Consider the following 17,431-nt stretch of genomic DNA (forward strand, 5'->3'; position numbering starts at 1 on the left):
CTGACACAAACTACTGCAGCATAAATACTGGAGGCTGAGACAGGAGGGGTCAGGAGACACTGTGGCCCCATCCGAGGACACCCCCGGACAGGGCCAAACAGGAAGGATATAACCCCACCCACTTTGCCAAAGCACAGCCCCCACACCACTAGAGGGATATCTTCAACCATCAACTTACCATCCTAAGACAAGGCCGAGTATAGCCCACTAAGATCTCCGCCTACCTGAGCCACTTGTCTGGGTTGTAGACTCCGTCTCATGCTACCACTAGAGTGAAAGCACCGCCAGCAGTCTACAAACCACACAAGTAGCTCAGGTAGTGCTGATGGGTTGTTGCCCTCCTACGGCCTCCTCCAAGTCTCCTGATGTACTGGCCTGTCTCCTGGTAGCGCCTCCATGCTATGGACACTACGCTGATAGACACAGCAAACCTTCTTGCCACAACTCGCATTGATGTGCCATTCTGGATGAGCTGCACTACCTGAGCCACTTGTGTGGGTTGTAGACTCCGTCTCATGCTACCACTAGAGTGAAAGCACCGCCAGCATTCAAAAGTGACCAAAACATCAGCCAGGAAGCATAGGAACTGAGAAGTGGTCTTGTGGTCACCACCTGCAGAACCACGCCTTTATTGGGGGTGTCTTGCTAATTGCCTATAATTTCCACCTGTTGTCTATTCCATTTGCACAACAGCATGTGAAATGTATTGTCAATCAGTGTTGCTTCCTAAGTGGACGGTTTGATTTCACAGAAGTGTGATTGACTTGGAGTTACATTTTGTGGTTTAAGTCTTCCCTTAATTATTTTGAGCAGTGTACTTTAGTGGGTGAGAGCCCAGCACAGCAGGACGGCTGTCACTACTCCTACCAAATGTGGCTCCCCTTCCCGTTCGGGTGGCGGTCAGCTGCCACTGATATTTTCCTCCATCTCCTTGTCTGTTTATTAGTTACACCTGTTGTTAATTAGGTTTATTAGTTGGGCTTTATTAGCCAGCCGGCGCACCTGCTGGGTGTGGGGGATTGTTTTATGTGTACTCTTTGTACACGCGTGTATGTCACGGTTGTTCGTGTACATGAGCTGTTTTTTGGGACTGTTTAGTTCCCCTGTGTTTTGAGGCATATGTTTTGAGTGGCGTCTGTTTTCACCTGGTCGGTGTATAAAGAAGTAGCCTACTCTGAACTCTCTGTCTCCTGCGTCTGACTCCTTCCTCCACTACACCCCGGGCCTTTTTCCAGTCCTAGTGAGGACAGCCTGTGTGTGTGTGTGTGTATGCGTGCGTGTGTGCGTGTGTGGTGATCGCGTGTGTAAGTAAGTCTGTTTGTTTGAATGAGGGTATACAGTGGCTTGCGAAAGTATTCACCCCCCTGGAAAAAAAATAGATTTTGGGGGGGTTTGTATCATTTGATATACACAACATCCCTACCACTTTGAAGATGCAAAATATATATTTTTTTGAAACAAACAAGAAATAAGACCAGAAAACTTGATCATGCGTAACTATTCACCCCACAAGTCAATACTGTGTGGTGCCACCTTTTCCAGCAATTACAGCTGTAACTCTCTTGGGGTATGTCTCTATAAGCTTCGCACATCTAGCCACTGGGATTTTTGCCCATTCTTCAAGGCAAAACTGCTTCAAGTTGGATGGGTTCCGCTGGTGTACAGCGGGGCCTGAGTAACAGGCAGTTCACTTTGGGCATGTCAGTCATCTGAACTTCTGAATACTGTCCCCTAGCCTTAAGAAGTTGTTTTAAGCTGATTAGCTGTTGTTGTCTTAGCTAGCTCTCCCAATCAACACCTGTGATTGCTTTATGTCTCTCTCCAATGTCAATATGCCTTGTATACTGTTGTTTAGAGTAGTTGTCATTGTTTTATTTTGCTGCGGAGCTCCTAGTCAAACTCAACATGCCTCGGATAGCTCTTTTTTCCCACCTCCCACACATGCGGTGACCTCACCTAGCATAACCAGTGCCTCCACCTCTCTTATCATCACTCAATGCCTAGGTTTATCTCCATATCCAGAAATCTGCTCCTTTTATCCTCTGTCCCCAACGCACTAGACGACCAGTTTTGATAGTCATTAGTCGTACCCTCATCCTACTCCTCCTCTGTTCCTCGGGGGATGTAGAGGTTAACCCAGACCCGGTGTGTCCCCAGGCGCTCTCATTTGTTGACTTCTGTCACCGTAAAATCCTTGGTTTCATGCATGTTAATATCAGAAGCCTCTTCCCTAAGTTTGTTTTACTCAATGCTTTCGCAGACTCCGCCAACCCTGATGTCCTTGCCGTGTCCTGGCTTAGGAAGGCCACCAAAAATGTTGAGATTTCCATCCCCAACTGCAACATTTTCCATCAAGATTGGCACTTCTAAGGGCGGAGGAGTTGCAATCTACTGCAGAGATAGTCTGCAAAGTTCTGTCATACTTTCCAGGTCTATGCCCAAACAGTTAAAGCTTCTAATTAAAAAAATGTATCTCTCCTGAAATAAGTCTCTCACTGTTGCCGCCTGTTATAGAGCCCCCTCAGCTCCCAGCTGTGCCCTGGACACCATTTGTGAAGTGATTGCCCCCCATCTATCTTCAGAGTTCGTTCTGTTAGGTGACCTAAACTGGGATATGCTTAACACCTCGGCCGTCCTACAATCTAAGATAGATGCCCTCAATCTCACAAAAATCATCAAGGAACCCACCAGGTACAACCCTAAATCTGTAAACATGGGCACCCTCACAGATATTTTCCTGACCAACTTTCCCTCCAAATACACCTCTGCTGTTTTCAACCAGGATCTCAGAGTTCACTGCCTCATTGCCTGCATCCGCTATGGGTCTACGGTCAAACGACCACCCCTGAAACACTTCAGCGAGCAGGCCTTTCTAATCAACCTGGCCCGGGTATCCTAGAAGGATATTGACCTCATCCCATCAGTAGAGGATGCCTGGTTATTCTTTAAAGTAATTTTCCTCATCATCTTAAATAAGCATGCCCCTTTCAAAAAATGTAGAACTAAGAACAGATATAGCCCTTGGTTCACTCCAGACCTGACTGCCCTTGACCAGCACAAAATGTCCTGTGGCGGACTGCAGTAGTATCGAATAGTCCCCGCGATTTGCAACTTTTCAGGGAAGACAGGAACCAATACACACAGTCAGTCAGGAAAGCTAAGGCTAGCTTTTTCAAACAGAAATTTTGTAGCTCTAACTCCCAAAAGTTTTGTGACACTGTAAAGTCCATGGAGAACAAGAGCACCTCCTCCCAGCTGCCCACTGCACTGGGGCTAGGAAACATTGTCACCACCGATAAATCCACGATAATCGAACATTTCAATAAGCATTTCTCCAAGGCTGACCATGCTTTCCTCCTGGCTACCCCAACCCTACCCCAAATTATGTGCCACTGTTGTTGCAACCCCTATTACCAATCTGTTCAACCTCTTTCGTTTCGTCCGAGATCCCTAAAGATTGGAAAGCTGTCTTCAAAGGGGGTGACACTCTAGACCCAAACTGTTATCGACCTATATCCATCCTGCCCTGCCTCTCTAAAGTCTTCGAAAGCCAAGTGAATAAACAGATCACTGACCATTTCGAATCCCACATAACCTTCTCCGCAGTGGAATCTGGTTTCCGAGATAGTCACGGGTGTACCTCAGCCACGCTCAAGGTCCTAAACAAAATCATTACCGCCATCGATAAAAGACAGTACAGTGCAGCCGTCTTCATCAACCTGGCCAAGGCTTTCGACTCTGTCAATCACCACATTCTTATCTGCAGACTCAATAGCCTTGGTTTCTCAATTGATTGCCTCGCCTGTTTCAACAACTCATTTTCAGATAGAGTTCAGTGTGTCATATCGGAGGGTCTGTTGTCCGGACCTCTGGCAGTCTCCATGAGGGTACCACAGGGTTGAATTCTCGGGCCAAGTCTTTTCACTGTATATATCAACGATGTCGCTCTTGCTGCTAGTTATTCCTTGATGCACCTCTACGCAGACGACACCATTCTGTATACATCTGTCCCTTCTTTGAACACTGTGTTAACAAACCTCCAAACGAGTGTCAATGCCATACAACACTCCTTCGGTGGCCTCCAACTGCTCTGAAATGCTAGTAAAACTAAATGCATGCTTTTCAACCGATCGCTGCCTGCACCTGCTCGACTAGCATCACTACTCTGAACGGTTCTGACTTAGAATATGTGGACAACTACAAATACTTAGGTGTCTGGCTAGAATATAAACTCTCCTTCCAGACTCATATTAAGCAACTCCAATCCAAAATTAAATCTAGAATCGGCTTCCTATTTCGCAACAAAGACTCCTTAACTCACGCTGCCAAATATACCCTCGTAAAACTGACTTTCCTACCGATCCTCGACTTCGGTGATGTCATTTATCGCTGCAGCTGTACACAGCCCATCTGTAAATGGCCCATCCAACTTCCTACCTCAATCCCCATATTGTTATTATTTACTTTTTTTGCACACCAGTATTTGTACTTGCACATCATCATTTGCACATCCAGTGTTAATTTGCTAAATTGTAATTACTTCGCTACTATGGCCTATGTATTGCCTTACCTCCTTACGCCCTTTGCACACACTATATATAGATTGTTCTCTTGTGTTATTGACTGTACTTTTGTTTATCCCACGTGTAACTCGGTGTTGTTGTTTTTTGTCGCACTGCTTTGCTTGATCTTGGCCAGGTCGTTGTTGTAAATGAGAACTTGTTCACAACTGGCCTACCTGGTTAAAGAAAGGTGAAATATATATATATTTTTTAAATGGTAATACAAAGCTATAGGAGATGAGAAAATCAATGGGGAAATTAAGTTTATCTATGATTCATACGAAATATCCTAATCATGTCCATGTTACTCATTGCTCCAGTGTCTCATACCCCTCTCCGTTGTCAGCAATATTGCCCCAAAAAATTGCCAATGTATCATGGCCTTCAGCCATCGGAGGCAGAGGCTAGAGGTCATCAGCAATGTCGATTTCAGGCTCAATATCTGATCCTCCATCTGACTCCAGCTCATCAAAATTCTGCAATATCTGCAATGCTGTTAGTGCGTCCATTCGTTTTGTTCAGCTTGCCATTTTTAACTACACATTGTACTCAGTGTCAGATTTGACTTTCACCGAGGGGAGATTTTATTCCATTTCAAGCCATTCATATTAAAATAAGACTGCCCACAAATACATTTTTTGAAAATATTTGTTTAGGACATGTTTTGTGTTTAGTTTCTAAAAACATTACAGTGTAATACATTTGATACATATTATTTGTAGATTTGATTGGTAATAGACGTCAAATTACTTGTAGTAAAGGTAAGCAACAGGGTTTGATAAATATTTTTGATAAATAGTGCATAAACAATTGTAAAGGTTGTATTGCATAAAGAAAAGGAAATGTTCATTTACATTGACATTTTAGTCATTTAGCAGACACTCTTATCCAGAGCGATTTACAGCAGTGAGTGCATACATTTTAATGCTTTTTTCGTACTGGTCCCCCTTGGGGATCGAACCCACACCCTGCTCTTCCAACTGAATTACACGGAATAATACTGAGGCAAACGGGACTATTCATGCAATTTATCTATGAAAAGTTGTAAAAACATACACTACCGGTCAAAAGTTTTAGAGAACCTACTCATTCAATGGTTTTTCTTTATTTTTGCTGTTTTCTACATTGTATTATAATAATGAAGACATCAAAACTATGAAGTAAAATATGTTTTATATTTGAGGTTCTTCAAATAGCCACCCTTTGCCTTGATGACAGCTTTGCATACTCTTGGCATTCTCTCAACCAGCTTCACGAGGTAGTCACCTGCAATGCATTTCAATTAACAGGTGTGCCTTCTTAAAATTTTATTGGTGGAATGTATTTTTCTTCTTAATGCGTTTGAGCCAATCAGTTGTGTTGTGACAAGGTAGGGGGGTATACAGAAGAGAGCCCTTTTTGGTAAAATACCAAGTCCATATTATGGCAAGAACAGCTCAAATAAGCAAAGAGAAACGACAGTCCATTATTACTTACAGACATGAAGGTCAGTCAATCCAGAACTTTGAAAGTGTCTTCAAGTGCAGTCGCAAAAAACCATCAAGCGCTATGATGAAACTGGCTCTCATGAGGACCGCCACAGGAAAAGAAGACCCATACCGTATACCATATTTGTATATGTTTTATTATACTTTGATTGTGTACTAGATCATATGGGTTTAAAAGTGTTTTGTTTCTCAGATATAAATTAACAATTCCAGGTGAATGCCAAAGGTTATAGTAGCTTTTTGGGGGGGAAACACTACTACATTAATAAAATATTACCCTCTAGCTAGATGGATAACTAAAACCATAGCGAAACAGTGCAAAACAGCTGTCCGCTCAACTGGTTTCAAATCCACCCAATTGGGTTTATTGATGTTGTGGTCTACTTTGTTTCAAATCCAGTAGAGTGTATTTTCAAGGGGTGGAGGCAGCATCATGTTATGAGTATGCTTGTCACCAGCAGGAACGGTGGAGTTTGTCAGGATCAAAATGTATATCGCTGCCACAATATGAGATATACTGTAAGCACACTCAGGCGAAACAAAATCAATGCACAGTAGTCATGTATACTAAATGAGAGGAAGATATCCAGGATAGCAAAATAAATAATTACCCGGATGTAGAAAAAATAAGCGTCTCGGGGGGAAAACATCTGTAAGAAACTTATGTTTGTACCCATGCAAGGTTGCTCCTCTTACAATACACAGCTAATTACCTGCTCACGGCACATTTCATGCAGAGGCAAACATCAGACAGTTAATTATGTGAAAATATATAAATAAAGATCAAACAAAGTGCTGCAGCCTGATTGTCACACTGGCATCCTAAAGGGTGGCAAACATGATTTTGAGTGCTGCTGTACTACTGTGTGCTGCTGTGCTTTGAATAGGGCTCTGCTGGTTGGTGGAGGTAGGATAATGCATGCAACTTGTTTTACCTCCTAAACTGAGCCCAAGGACATTACATTTTCCCCCTGCTGTGACAGCTTGGATATTTTCCAAATTAAATAGTTTTGATTGAATTCAACAAGAAAGTTAACCAAAAAAGGTAGGCAAAGTGATTCTCTGAAAATAAATTATTTCAAGTTTAATCATGTATGTCATAAGGCTTTTTGGGCTAGGTAATAACATTGAGAATAATTGGAGTCCTATCTGTTTGTTCAGTTTTTTTTATTTTTATTTGGAGCCTTCATCACAATGGAGTTTAGTTTTCCAGCTGCAGTTTGGCTTGTACGATTGATATCAAATTCCCACTATTTTATGTAGGCTGCTGTATTTATTTACAGATTTCCCAACTTTACAATTTAGTCAAGAAGGTATTCATACCCCTTGACTTATTCAAAATTTTGATGTGTTAATTCAAAATGGAATACATTTTTTTAAAATTCTCTATACACTATAGTCCATAATGACAAAGTGAAAACATGTTTCTAGAAATTTTAGCAAATGTATTGAAATACATAAATATTTACACTCCTGAGTCAATTTTTTGTAGAAGCGTCTTTGGCAGTGATCACAGCTTTGAGTCTTTCTGGGTAAGTCTCCAAGAGCTTTCCACACCCGGATTGTGCAACATTTGCCCCATTATTCATTTTCAAATTCTTCAAGCTCTTTCAAATTTGTGGTGGAAAGCAGACGTATACAGGTTTTCCTGTACAGATTTAGCCTGTGCTGATCTCCATTCCATTTCTTTTTTATCCTAAAAACCTCCCCAGTCCTTAACGATTACAAGCATACCCGTAACATGATGCAGCCACCACTATCCGTGACTATGAGTAAGGTGTTGTATTGGATTTGCCCAAAAACATTACACATTTTATTCAGGAAAAAAGTGTATTGCTTTGCCACATTTTTGGCAGTATTAGTTTAGTGCCTTCTTGCTAACAGGATGCATGTTTTGGAGTATTTGTATTCTGTACTGGCTTCCTTCTTTTCACTCTCTCAATTAGGTTAGAAATGTGGAGTAACTACAATGTTGTTGATCCATCCAAGTTTTTTTTCTATCACAGCCATTAAACTCTGTAAATGTCACCATTGGCCTCATGGTGAAATCACTGAGTGGTTTCTTTTCTCTCTGGCAACTGAGTTAGGAAGGATGCCTGTATCTTTGAAGTGACTTACACCATCAAATGTGTAATTAATGCTAAAAGGGATATTACATGTATTTTTTATTTTTACCCATTTACCAATAAGTGCCAATCTTTGTGAGACATTGGAGAACCTCCCTTGTCTTTGTGGTTGAATCTGTGTTTGAAATGCACTGCTTGACTAAGGGACCTTTTTTTACTCCTGAACTTATTTAGCCTTGCCATAACAAAGGGTTTGAATACTTATCAAAAAAGGTCAGATTCAAATATATATATTTTTTGCAGCAATCCTTTAGCAAGAATAATATGTATTGCCACTAGTAGAAAACAGTTTGCCAGATATTTTTTTCTACTAAACAATACTCTCAAGATTATATTTGAATATTTTGCAATATCATTTATGGTAAACAGCTTCAGGTAAACACATGAGTTCCAAGACCAATAACCGTTGACGACCAGAGAAGAAGTTGTCCAGTGACTGTCTAACTTATTAATTAAACTTCCTAATAAACTTTGAAATTGTGTTAGCTAATTGATGCCTGATTAGCAATGTCATGTTTTATGGAATAGAGTGAATCACATTTTGTTGCTTATTATATCAGTTTAAATATGTCAGCACTGCTGACTGGCTAGCTGGCTAATGCTTAGCAAGCTGGCTAATGTTAGCTATCACATTTTGTACAATTATGTGATAGCTAGCTAGCAAATGAACCAATGATTTGTCTAAACAAATGTTTAGGTGACAACTTTGCTGTGTTTTAATACCAACAATATGCATACATATGCTAGTGTCACTGCTTGTATTTCTATTTAATATGGATCCCTATTAGCTACTCTTCCCATGGTCCGGCAAAATTAAGGCAGTTAAACTATTTTAAAAACATTACAATACATTCATTGCAGAATTCACAACACAAAGTGTGTGCCCTCACACCCATATTCCACTACCATATATCTACAACATGTGTGTAAACAGTTGAAGTCGGAAGTTTACATACACTTAGGTTGGAGTCATTAAAACACATTTTTCAACCTCTCCATAAATTTCTTGTTAACAAACTACAAATTTGGCAAGTCGGTTAGGACATTTACTTTGTGCATGACACAAGTAATTTTTCCAAAAATTTTTTACAGACAATTGTTGGATTTATTTCACTTACAATTCACTGTATCACAATTCCAGTGGGTCAGAAGTTTACATACACTAAGTTGACTGTGCCTTTAAACAGCTTGGAAAATTCCAGAAAATTATGTCATGGCTTTAGAAGCTTATGATAGACTAATTGACGTCAATTGGAGGTGTACCTGTATATGTATTTCAAGGTCTACCTTCAGACTCAGTGCCTCTTTGCTTTACATCGTGGGAAAATCAAAAGAAATCAGCCAAGACCTCAGAAAAAAAGTTGTAGACCTCCATAAGTCTGGTTCATCCTTTGGAGCATTTTCCAAACGCCTGAAGGTACCACATTCATCTGGACAAACAAAGTACGCAAGTATAAACACCTTTTTGAGACAAATTTTGTACATATTGCTGCTGCTACCTTCTCTTATGACTGAAAAGAGCTTATGGGCATCAGAACCACCACTACCTTCTGTATTATTGGCCAACAAGCAATCATTGGAAAACAAACTGTACAATCTATGATTAAGACTATCCTACCATTGGGATATTAAAAACTGTAATATCTTATGTTTCACCGAGACATAGCTTAACGACGACACAGATAATATAGACCTGTCTGGCTTCTATGTGTTTCGTCAGGACAGAGCAGCAATGTCAGGTAAGACGAGGAGTAAGGGTGTGTGTCTATTTGTCAATAACTGCTGGTGCTGGATGTCCAATATTAACAAAGTTTAGAGGAATTGCTCACCTGAGGTAGAATAGCTCATGATAAGGTGTAGACCACACTTTCTACATCTATATTATTCGTAGCTGTCTATTTACCACCACAAACCAATGCTGGCACTAAGACCATTCTTAACGAGCTGTACAAGGCCACAATTAAATATTCATCCAGAAGCAGTGCTCCTGGTGGCTGGGGACTTTAACGCAGGCAAACTTAAATCCGTTTTACCTCATTTCTACCAGCATGTCACATGTGCAACCAGAGGAAAAAAATCTAGAGACCACCTTTACTTCACACACGGAGACTCTCTCCCTCCATTCGGCAAATGTGACAATAATTCTATCCTCCTGATTCCTGCTTACAAGAAAAAACTAAAGCAGGAAGTACCAGTGACTCGCACAATACGGAAGTGGTCAGATGACGCGGATGCTACGCTACAGGACTGCTGGCACAGACTGGAATATTTCCCGGGTTTCATCCAATTGCATTGAGGAGTATACAATACCAGTCACTGACTTCATCAACAATGTCATCCCCACAGTGACCGTAAGTACATTTCCCAACCAGAAGCCATGGATAGAGTTGCCGCATTCAAGGAGCGGGACAATAATCCGGACGCAATGCCCTCAGACGAACCATCAAATGGGCAAAGCGTCAACACAGGATGAAGATTCAATGCAACTTGCTTGTCGGATGTGGCAGGGCTTGAAAAATATTACAGACCACAAAGGGAAACGAAACCGCGAGCTGCCCAGTGACGCGAGCCTACCAGACAAGCTAAATGCCTTTTTTGCTCGCTTTGAGGCAAGCAACACTGAAGAATGCATGAGAGCACCAACGCTTCCGGACGACTTTGTGACCACGCTCTCCGTAGCCGATGTGAGCAAGATCTTTAAACAGGTCAACATTCACAAAGCCGAGGGGCAAGACGGATTACCAGGACGTGTCCTCAAAGCATGTGCGGACCAACTGGCAAGTGTCTAAACTGACATTTTCAACCTCTCCCTGCCGAGTCTGTAATACCTACATGTTTTTTTTTGAAACATGTAGCCACGTCAGTAGCCATGAAATGCTTTGAAAGGCTGGTCATGGCTCACATTAACACCATCATGCCAGAGTGATTAGGCACCCAGTCGTGCGTGAACAGGGAGTACAGGAGGGGACTAAGCAAGCACCCCTGAGAGGCACCAGTGTTGAGGATCAACGTTGCAGATATGTTCTTGCCTACCATTACCACCTGGGCAGCTTTGTGATGAGCTTTGTGGGCACTATGGTGTTGAACGCTGAGCTGTAGTCAATGAACACCGTCATGCCCTAGACCCACTCCAATTCACTTTGTTGTCCTTTTGCCACAACTTTGGAAGTATGTTTGGGGTCATTGTCCTTTTGGAAGACCCATTTGCAACCAAGCTTTAACTTCCTGACTGACATCTGGAGATGTTGCTTCAATATATCCACATCATTTTCCTACCTCATGATGCTACCTATTTTTTGAAGTGCACCAGTCCCTCCTACAGCAAAGCACCCCCACAACATGATGCTGCCACCCCTGTGCTTCACGGTTGGGATGTTGTTCTTCGGCTTGCAAGCCTCCCACCTCACAATAAAAAGATGGTCATCATGGCCAAACAGTTATATTTTTGATTCATCAGACCAGAGGACATTTCTCCAAAAAGTACAATCTTTGTCGCCATGTGCAGTTGCAAACCGTAGTCTGGTTATTCATATTGGTTTTGGAGCGGGGGCTTCTTCCTTGCGGAGCGGCATTTCAGGTTATGTCAATATAGGACTCGTTTTACTGTGGCTATAGGTACTTTTGTACATATTTCCTCCAGCATCTTTCCCCCTTCCTGAGAGGTATAACAGATGAACGTGGTACCTTCAGGCGTTTGGAAATTGCTCCAAAGGATGAACCTTTGGAGCAAAGGGCTACAATTTTGTGGAGGGCTACAATTTTTTTTCTGAGGTTTTGGCTGATTTACTTTGAGTTTCCCATGATGTCAAGCAAAGAGGCACTGAGTCTGAAGGTAGGCATTGAAATACATGTACAGGTACACTTCCAATTGACTCAAATGATGTCAATTAGCCTATCAGAAGCTTCTAAAGTCATGACTTAATTTTCTGGAATTTTCCAAGCTGTTTAAAGGCACAGTCAACTTAGTGTATGTAAACTTCTGACCCACTGGAATTGTGATACAGCGAATTATAAATTAAATAAATCCAACAATTGTCTGTAAACAATTGTTGGAAAAATGACTTGTGTCATGCACAAAGTATATGTCCTAACCGACTTACCAAACTATAGTTTGTTAACAAGAAATTTGTGGAGTGGTTGAAAATGAGTTTTAATGACTCCAACCTAAGTGTATGTAAACTTCCAACTTCAAATGTAAATGTTTTATTGCCACTTTAGACATTCTAAGGTCAACATCCTCATAGTGTTCCATTGCTCTCATGTAAATGTTGTAGCTACAAAAAAGGATTAAAGCTGCAATATGTAACTGTCCAAATTCACAAAACAATTTGAGATATAGATCTGTCTTTCCTATTAAAAGCAATTGTAAGAAGCGGTAGATCTTTTCTATGTGCACTATTTCTATTCTTCCTGTTCTTAAGTTTCTTTAACTTTTGGGTTTGTGCACCAGCTTCAAACAACTGAAAATACTTTTGGTTATTGAAACTATATTTCACAATGGTTTAGATGGTACAGCGGTGTACAAAACCAAAAGTACACCAGCGGATTAGATGGTTCACAGCTGTTTAGATGGTTAAATTCTTACCCTACTAGGTCCGGAGCCTACAGGTTTTCTGTTCGACCTGATCATTAATTGCATACACCTGGTGAAACAAAAGCAGTGGAACTGGCTTTGAGGTCCAGAGTTGAGGTTGAGAGCTACAATGCTTGTTTTGTCACATAAATGGAAATTAGGCGAACTATTCGAATTTTAGCAACCAGGAAATGGCAGAGCGATTTCTGCATATTACACCTTTAAAGCGGCAATCATCTGTAGAAACAATAACAATGCGTACTCCCCAAACCCACATAAATGGGTACATATAATTGATTTATAACTCCAAACTGTCACGACTTCCGCCAAAGCCGGTCCCGCTCCTTGTTCTGCGGGCGACGTCACCGGTCTTCTAGCCATCGCCGATCAACTTTTTGTTTTGTCTTTGTTTTCTACACACCTGGTTTCAATTCCCCAATTACATTTTCATTATTTAACCCTCTGTTTCCCACATGTTAGTGTGCGTGTTTATTGATTGTTTATGTCGGTACTTGTCGGCTGGTTGTGTTTGCCGGGTTATGTATGTACTCCAGTTATTTTCGAGTGACCGGTATTTCTCTGCACTTGAGTATTGTCTGTATACTGGTGCTGTCGTGGAATTAATTACCTTGTACACATCTCTGCTCTCCTGCGCCTGATTCACTGCACCAGTTACCCACCGCCTGACACAAACATTTATGTAGCAACTGCTGATTGTACCTTTAAATAAAAATGTATTTGATATATATTGTCTTTTCTTCATTAACATGCTGATGATTTCAAATTGTATTGGATTTATGTTTCTGTTAAGACATTGAATACACATTCTTTAGTACATTTAGTATGTTTAAATTAGTTTTTGCTGAAAAATATGAGTTTGTCGCTAAACAGCAGCAAATTGGCCAAAGATTTGCCACAACTGTCTGCCAGAAGCCTGTTTATTCGGTAAGGGGAATTAATATGCCATGCTATGCAGCTCTGTCTGTGACCTCTTGACCTTTATGCAAATCACAGAAGACCAACAGCGGAAAGGAAGTGGAGTCCCACATTGGCAACAAAATGTTTATCTCCCCAAGGTGGCAAAAGGCAGGATTAGATTTGCCTTAGACATGACTAGCATTTATAAAACTTGGGGCATGCACTATGCTTTGTCTATCATCACATGACTGGCAAGGTCTCATTGCTGGAAGTACTCGGTATATAATGTGTGAGAAAATTCCTCTTGTATGTTTTCTCTGTCCTGGTTTCCTGAAAATCCCCATGGGTTACTATCAACATTGACAACCCATTGTGTACTTCTGAAAAAAGAGTGTACAGAAAAGTGAATAAAACTAGTACAGCATTGTGCCGACCCAAATTCTCTCTCAATCTTTTTTGATACATTTTTTCATGAGTACAGCTCAGAATGAGATCAGACAGCTTTTATTTTACACTATGGGGGTGGTGTAAAAAGACAAACATTCGAGCTCCCACATTACAGTTCAGGCTGGAACAATACTGTGAAAATCATTTGGGTGTGATATGAAAGCATAAATTAGTGTCTTGTAATGTCTTCTTTAATTTATGATAGTCAAGGGATACATCTCATGATCGAGCACAAACCAAAAGTCAATCCACTGAACAAATGTATTGATATTCAAATAATGTCTGTCAATACAGTTTGACAAATGTCTGAAGCTGGTCTCTGGCAGCACAAAGTACCTTTCTCTATCTCTCTGCTCTGTTTTCATCACCATCATTGACCCGCCGGGCTAATGTATTCACCTAGTGTTACTTCACACGACAGCCATCCGTTCGTCCACTTGTCCAATATCAAGGCAGAGAAAAATAGGAGCCCAATCGATTGGTGTTAATTATGCGGATGTAATGTGGGATGGCACACGCCTGTTTCTCCTTAAGAGGATTCGATAAAGGTCAAGCAATTATAGTTTCTTTTTTTCTCGGGGGTGGGGGATTCGATAATGGCTCTCCAGAGATTGTCGCCTCCTCCACAACACCAGACTAGCATTCTAAAAGCCAAAATTATGGATCCTCGTTTCTTTGCAGACTCCCAAGTTTATTTCTTAACAAGGTTTCTGAGGTCAGTGGTCAGCTGGTTTGAAGAGTATTATACGTCATTATAGGAAGAGAAGATTGAAGATTAGAAGATTACTCTCTGTGTCTCAGGACACAGAGATTAGAGCCATTTTACATTGACTCTACAATTACAAGAGTTATGGCAAAACTACCCACACACAGAATGGTCTCTTCAAGCCAGATGCTCCTACCAATGATTTATATTGTATACCAGATGACTATTAGGGGCTGCTGTGTTGGAGCCCCCACATCTCCGTCTTGGCACACCTACAACGCTGTAAATCATGTTTTTGAAGCTATAGAAATGCATTTATTAATGGCACATGAATTATATTACACCTTAATGCGTACTTAAGTGATGTGAGCTAAAATGTTCTTCCAAATATATAAAAATATTTTCCTTAATGTATTTAGTCTTTAGATTACTAATGTTACTGTCCCCACTACAACAAAAATAACAAAATACTTGTCATTTTGTCTTTGAAACACTTTAAAATAATGTACAATTCCATTCATTCCTATGGAAGACTTCTCAATGGACAATACGTAGCATCGGGAATCCAGGGTTCATTTACATCATTGGCTCCTACAGTAAAAATCTTAAAGGTCCAGTATGTAGTTTTGTGAGAGACCTTACCTAATTCACATAGAAATGTGAGTTATAGATCTGTCATTCTCATAAAACGAAGATCTTTTTTTTTTATTACACAATTGTTTTTTTGTACATTTGGATTGTACAATGAGACACCCCTCAAATTCAAATCTGGACCTCAATGCACATTACACAGCTTGTGTTAATGCTTCCCCTCTAATCCTTTATGTTATGTGCAACTGTACAAATGCGCTACCAGCTACCACTTAAATGTATAATTGGCTCAACGTTTTACCCTCAGAACAAGGTGTTTTTGTTTAAAGGATGTAATTTGTCATTGATAATAATTACATATTGCTTTCAACCTTGAAATCAGGTAGAACAGAAAACCAGCAGTACTCCAGAGCTCGTACAGTAATATTTTAATACCCCTTCTGGTTTAATCACAAACATTGTAGAATTTGAACCACACTTTTAGAAAAAGGTTCCATATAGAACCAAAAAGGGTTTTATCGCTTGCTTCATATATGGAACTCTTAAAAATTATTAAGAAGGGTTCTTTAATCAGAACCCAAAGGGTTCTTCTTCACGGGAACCAAATGTAGAACCCTAAGTGTTCTTCTTCGCTTAACCAAAATTGGTTCCATATAGAACCCTGTATGGTGCCATTTATGAATTATGGCTACTACTAATAAATAGTCATATTTCGAGCTAAGAATATAATATAATCACAAATTAAATAATGAACAAAAGAATACCAGAATAGGTTTGAGATGTTATTGTTGTTACAGTCACACTCAAATACAAACAGATCAGGTAATGCACAATCAGAAAAAAAAGGATTACATAAGGATCCAGCCAAAGAACCTGTTTGGAACCCTTTTTTCTCCCGTGTGTGTAGTTTGAAATAATGCACTGTTGGCCACAAAGGCATCTCTTTGTTTGAATAACGGCCAACATCAATATTTGTACCAATTCTGGTTGACTTCTTTACGGAACAGAACAGTATGAGCTGTTGCCTGGAAAGTTACTGAGAAGAAGAAAGGAGAAAACATGAGTTAATCATTAGAAATAAACCAAAATGAAGACAAAATAATATGCAAACATATAATTATGATGTAGAAGAACAACTTACATACATTTGTTTTCATCAGCAGGAGCTGAAAGAGATCCTCTGCTTCTGATATTTGGGTTATTGCCAGCAAAACATACACTCTTAGAAAAAAAGATTCCAAAAGGGTTCTGTCAAGGGATAGGGTTCTTCTACCAAGAAACGGTTTAACTTTTTATGGCTGCAGGGGCAGTATTGAGTAGCTTGGATGAAAGGTGCCCATATCAAACAGCCTGCTCCTCAATCATATTTGCATATTATTATTAGTATTGGATAGAAAACTCTGACATTTCTAAAACTGTTTGAATGATGTCTGTGAGTATAACAGAACTCATATTGGCAGGCAAAATCCTGAGTTGAAATCAAAACAGGAAGTCAGAAAGTTGAGCTTGTATGTATTCACCAGAGTCCCCAATGAAATCCCCTTGAGATATGAATGATGTTGCACTGCCTAGGGGTTCCACTAGATGTCAACCATCAATAGAAATAATGAGGCTTCTATGTTTTTCGAACAAAACAAACATTTATTGTGGACCTGGGATTCCTGGAGTGCTTTCTGATGTAGATCAAAGGTAAGGGAATATTTATCATGTAATTTCTTGTTTATGTTGACGCCATCTTTGCGGCTGTGGTGTTTTTACTTTTGAGCGCCGTCTCAGATTATTGCATGCGTTTCTTTTTCGGTAAAGTTTTTTTGAAATCTGACACAGCGGTTGCATTAAGGAGAGGTATATCTATAATTCCATGTGTATAACTTGTATTGTCAGCTACATTTATGATGAGTATTTCTGTTGACTGATGTGGCTATGCAAAATCACTTGATATTTTTGGAACTAGTGAATCTAACGCGCCAATGTAAACTCAGATGTATTGATATAAATATGAACTTTATCAAACAAAACAT

At 40.3% G+C, this 17,431-nt stretch overlaps 1 long non-coding RNA gene across 1 annotated transcript in view; it reads right to left on the reverse strand.

The window, feature by feature from the left end:
• Positions 1 to 11,338: 11,338 nt before the first annotated feature.
• LOC149984588 (uncharacterized) overlaps positions 11,339 to 17,431 on the reverse strand; it is a 238,972-nt gene continuing 232,879 nt past the window's right edge. Inside the window, exon 3 of the long non-coding RNA XR_016494691.1 lies at positions 11,339 to 11,363. This is a non-coding gene — a long non-coding RNA (uncharacterized LOC149984588). The remainder of the gene's footprint in view (positions 11,364 to 17,431) is intronic.

Source organism: Oncorhynchus mykiss, chromosome 3, assembly GCF_057628025.1.
Source record: "Oncorhynchus mykiss isolate SJ-2025 chromosome 3, ASM5762802v1, whole genome shotgun sequence".
NCBI classification, from domain to species: Eukaryota; Metazoa; Chordata; class Actinopteri; order Salmoniformes; family Salmonidae; genus Oncorhynchus; species Oncorhynchus mykiss.